A 5,870-nucleotide genomic window follows, 5' to 3' on the forward strand; every position below is an offset into this window, starting at 1 on the left:
AATAGAAGTCAATGACGCTACGAAGAAAGGGATAGTGGAGGGGGGATATGGCATAACGTTGTCGGCGGATAAAGAAAAGCTCGTTAAGCTGATAAGAGGAGAAAAAAAAAAGAAAAAAAGTCGTTTTCCATTCGCACGGAGATCCGTTTCGAACGAATTGCACCGGTGGGAAAAAGTAGATTTTCTTTAAACGGTGAACACCGTCGTCGATCGGGCACCGGGGAACGAAACTTTGCTCCCACCGAAAGAGATAAGTGTTACGCGGTTCGGTAGGCACGAACGACTTCCAAACGTAACAACAAGCCCGTATATTCCGTCCTTCCATCGCGTCACGAAACACTCCCCCCTCTCCTTCCCCACTCGTCGATCGCTCACTTCTCGACACACGACCGAATACTCCGGTACGATACTCTCCGTACGAGAAACGTACGCGGCCTATGGTTGGCTATTTGCCTTTCCGACTATCCGACCGAGATATTGTCACTGTGTGTCCTCGATTTTTCGCGCAGATTTTTCGCAGTTTGTCGCGCTCGCGATTTTTTCGGCATACTTTTTCCCTTCTGCCTCGATATTTAATATTCATCGGTGGAATTTTTCAACGATATTTCTTCTCCGCTCCGGGAAATACCGCGTTATTATATATATATATATATATATGTATACTACATACGTGCGACTTTAAAAAATATTAAACTCGGTGTAACCGTACTCGTATTGCGAATTCAAATACGATATTGATTCAAATTTAAATATATCGTCTTCGCGATAGTTCGATTTGCATAATTTCACCGAAGAACGAACGAACGAATGAACGAACGAATGAATAATATTTTTAACGCGAAATCCGATTCTTTAAAATGACGGAATATTTATAAGCACGTTCGTTGTGAAAAGTACGTGAAAGATATTTATATCGATTCCGGCAAATAATAAACGTAGAAAATGAAATATCGCTTCTTATATAAGCGAATTGAATTCTTTTATATCGAATTGGAAATATTTTATATTGACTTATATACATGAATGCGCATCGAAATTAATCCTATATCCCTACCCTATCATCCTACTTGTTTGTTATCGATATGAGCTATTAATATCTATCGGTTTATCGGCTTTGGTTAAGCAATATCCCAGTTAAATGCACGTGTGTGTATTCCATGCACGTGTTCCCTTGAATCGATTCCCTTAGAAAAACGAAGTTTCGTTGAGAAAAAAAAAATCGAGGAATAAATAATCGTATACAATTGTTTCGCTCGATTACGAGTAAGCATTTAAATTTTTAATAACGCCCGCAGGAATATCGAGAGCGTAGAAGGGGGCGTAACAAAAAAGCATCGTATCCGTGCGTGTACGGAAAAATTCGAAAAAATTTTACGCAACACGGGAGCGAGGAAGCAAACGATGTCTTTAAATATCGAGAGCCACAATACGCGTCTTTCCTGACTTTCGATCGATCCTTTCGCAAAGAAACCGTTTACCTCGATACGCGTATATTCGTATTGCTTCTCTTTTAAAAAGGGTTTTCCCGTCTCTCTCTCTCTCTCTCTCTCTCTTTATATATATTGGCCCTGTTCGTTCAACGTCATATTGGACCAGGTTGTACATTAGAGGAAGCCAGAAAAAAAATCTGATTTGCAGCGTGAAATTGAACAATTTTAAGCGCGAGAATTGACGCTATACTATTCACTAGTGGAAAGAAGGTACAAGGATCGCCTATCTCTCTGCTTCAAACGTTTTGTTCACAATCTTAAAAGAGCTATATAATTCGAATATTCGAAATCGTAAAAATTATTTTTTATTTATAAACGTATTTATAGGATAATCGTCGTGAAACTGAAATATTTTCGAAACTATCCATAATACGTTCAGCAGAAATATTCGCAAACGTACAATTATTATCTTAACTACTTCAACTATTAAACTATCGTTACAAATTGTAATTATCCTGTGGATATTGACGAGAAATATAAATAATAAAAAGTTAGAATTCTCTTAGCCGTTAATGCGTTTAGATAAAGATCGTCGTTTTTGTCGGATCGTTATGCGCGATAAATACCATGGTAGAAAGAAAGTAGGCGTTTCCTTTTTCAAATTGACCAATCAGAATCGCGAAATTTCCTTCCCAACCAGTTACTCGCGAACATGGGCAAAGAGCGTATGTCGTTATTTCGTCTCTATTATCCCGGTTTCTGAAAATTAATTCTTCGTGTCTACGTCTCGACATGTACGACGTAGATCCCCTTTTCTTATTCTCAAACGTGTCACGGGAGGAGCGAGGACGAGGAATCTTGGAAAAGAAATTCGCACAGTTTTCGGGAGCGAGAACTCAACCAGCCAAGTTCTTATCGTTAGCCGACAGAGTTTCCAAACTTGCCGTTGAATTTCAAATAAACGAACCAACTTTCTTGTACTTTCGCGCAATTGATGAACACCTTCTTTCGTCCTTATATACTTTTGAATATACTTTTATCCGTAGAAACAAAAGTAGAGGAACAAAAGGATGGATCCGTAGACCGACTTAAGACGATTTAAGAGGAATTAACGAAATGATTCTTTTTCCTTCCCTGTCCAATAAATTCCGAGTAAAAATATGAAATTGAACGCGAGGAAAGGACGTGGAAAAAAAGAAGAGAAAATTGAAGGAAAGATAGGGAATAACGATCGTCGTTGGTGAGCGACGCGGCGAAGAAACGAGACTATCTTTCTCGTGCCTCGGCGCACGTGGAATTCGCGACATGTGTATACATCGTTCAATCCAAATGGGACGTAGCAGGTATGCTTTCAAAGAATCTGCATATGACGGTAAGGTTTCACGTCGTATTGCGTGTACGTACGTTGATTCCCTTCCATATATATATATACATATATATATATACAGGGAGACGAAAGATGCTCGGAGACGAAAGAATGCTCGATGTCTTACGAGCACGAAGGTGTTCAAGGGTTACGCTCGCGGAAGCGAGCAGCTCTATCTTTGCCGGAATATATTTCCGTTACAGCTTATCGCGTATGTATGAAGCGATTCAAATATTTAAATTATCCTTTGTTCGACAAATTTCTCTTTGTTACTTACCGTCTTCGAAAGAAAGAAAACGTCACCGTCGAGTGAAACGAATCGTTCGGAATGAGGGCGTGTTAAAAAACGAAACAAAAAAAAAAAAAAAAATACGAAACAATGGATCTCGTGTCGTTGCGGAGGAACGAAAAATATTTTTTTTTTTCCTCTCCCTTCTTTATTTTTCCTCTCCGCCCAATCCGATTCGATACGTTTACGAACGAAAAAAAAAAAAAAAAAAAAAAAAAAAAGAAAGGGTGAATTTAATTTCTGGCCGCTGACAATAAAAGGGTAGCCGCGTTGATCTGAGAGGAAAAACAGGCAGGGCATATAAATTTTTTGCCCCCGGTTCCGCGCTCCACCCTCGAATCTCGTGGACCCCGAACGATTTGATTTGAAACCGAAAAGTGCACGGTCGATAGGCGCAAAAATCACCGCACTATTCACGGCCCGCTCGCCGATAAATCGAGGCGAGCGACAATGGTGTTGCTGATTGGTCAGTTTCATCCGCTGACGTGTCTAAGCGGCTTGTAATTTGTAATCGTATTATCGGTCATCGATCGATCTTCGACTTCCCCGAGATGAGAACGAGAGAACAAGTTTCCTGCGATTTTCCATACAGCTTACGGCGGCCAAGGCGGGGCATGGAGGAAAGGAGAGAGAGAGAGAGACAAAGGCGGGGATTATACTATACCTGTATCTGTAAATCAGATTTCTATCCATTCAACCAACCGCCCGCATCATTTTTCGAAAAGCTTCAACTCGTCTCGTTCAACGATATCTCTCACGAGATATATATATATACATATATTACGTTGAGCTGTATTTACAAGAGCATCCTGAGAGAAATGTACGATATAATTTTTTCATTTAAGTTGTCTGTTTGGATTTCATTTTCAATAGTCGTTTTCCTCAATTTTTCCAATTTGAACGGAGACGTGGGAGCGATGGCCATTTTACGAGTGCCAAAGCTTTTGATCCCCCATCCTTCGAAACCTTCCTCTAACCCCTTAATTTACATTTTCAAGGAGAACAATTGGATTGGGTTGGAGGAAAAACCAAGGTCCGCGACAGTCTTCCGAATCAGATCAGTTAGAATAAAATAGAATACAAATCGCGTAGAATTCAGCAACGGTGAGTTCAGCTGCAAACATTTAAAGTGAACCAGCTTTCGTCTGAATATAAACGATATATATAATAAAAATGATTCTTAATAATAGCATCGGTTCGTATTTGTTGCAATATTCAAAGCAAAGTTCGACTTAAACTTTTCATGATCAAAGAACGATCAGATACCAAAGTCTGCATTAATTCATCGAAAGGTAACTCTTCGAAATAAAGTTAGTTTAAGCGATTTTAATTTCGTTTTAAAATCCTCGTAGTTGTTATAATTAACTCTCTCTCTTTCTATCTCTCGTATTAACTCGGTCGCTCGGCGCGCGCCAACGCTCAAGGACAAATAGAAAAAAAATGTAAACAAATGCGAGCGTTACCGAGTAGTACGAGTGTACGATATGCTCGGACAAGTAGAGGAATACGGGCGTGATCGGGCGAGAAGAGGAGAGGATAATATTACCCAACTTGTTTTAATAAACTTCTTCCTCGAATATGTTTACGTAATCGTAATCTTCGAGTTATTTCGAGTGGGAAGTTTATGGAAGAACGTCCATACGGGCTTATATGGGATCAATAGGGATCGGCACGCAACGATTTAGATACATTACGATTCCGTGTATGGAATTCAAAGTCCCGGCATAATTTATCACCACAGGTAACGCGGAGCCAGCTTGAAGGATTCTCCTCGCTTCTAAACGGCCCGGGGCTCGTAATCGATAACCGATATCTAGAGAGAGAGAGAGAAAGAGAGGAGCGTCATCCTGACACTGATACCGCGCCAATTGTAGCGCGTAACCGGCGAATTCGCAATGCAAAGAGCCCATCAGACCCCCGAGAATGGTAATTGGTCGTGGAATAAATTCGCGGCCGATCTCATTTCGTGGGGCAAACTCATAAAGCTTTCTCCCTCTCTCTCTCTCTCTCTCTCGCCTCTAACCGAATCGTAGCCGAGGGAAGATTGGAATTCTTTTCAACGAAGGCTGATATGAAATAGACGTTTGTTCCGGATAAAGATCGATCCTGCGCCGATGGGGACGGTTGGAAACGCGCTTATTGGAGCGAAGAGTAAATTTTCGGGGAAGTTAGCTCGACGAGACACATTGCCCGGCCATCTTTCACTCTCTCGTGAAGGTTTATCGCGTGCCCGCGACGATTAAATCGTGTAAAATAGTTTCTCCATTGGGCGAAGCTTGGAGGATCTTTCGACTGTCTTTCAATTTTCGAGGAGTTTATTTACACGATCGATAATTTTTCCTTTCTATTTGGTTATTTATTTAACGCGAGAAATACAATTTTAGAACAGATCCCTGTATCGAAAAGAGATTTACCCAGGATAATATTACAACAATTTACAGCGTGCATTTTGATCAATCTATAAATGACGTTCCCCGAGGCACATCGGAAACATCGCGAGTCGAGGTTGTAACTCGCTCGTTTTTAAAGATAAATCGATTCGACTTCTCCGCGCAGGCACAATTATGAAAGTCCGTAAATCTTGAATAACGGAAACTCGAGCACCCGTGTCATTTTTCCATCCTTCTCTCCCCAACTTGCAAACCTTCGATATCGATCTCACTCTTACCCATCGGGATGCAAGTTTAAGGATACTTATTTCTCTCTCCTTTGCCCGTACTTTTTCCCACGATAGCGCACACGTTTCTTTATATATTGCAAAAAGGAAAGGAAAAAAAAAAAAAAA

The 5,870-nt window shown here is 40.5% G+C and overlaps 1 protein-coding gene across 3 annotated transcripts in view; it reads right to left on the minus strand.

Moving 5' to 3' along the window:
* The window catches only part of LOC102670772 (acid sphingomyelinase-like phosphodiesterase 3b), a 32,269-nt gene that overhangs the window by 3,694 nt on the left and 22,705 nt on the right, over nucleotides 1–5,870 (minus strand). The window lies entirely within an intron of this gene.

Source organism: Apis dorsata, unplaced genomic scaffold, assembly GCF_000469605.1.
Source record: "Apis dorsata unplaced genomic scaffold, Apis dorsata 1.3 scaffold_525, whole genome shotgun sequence".
Lineage (NCBI taxonomy): Eukaryota > Metazoa > Arthropoda > Insecta > Hymenoptera > Apidae > Apis > Apis dorsata.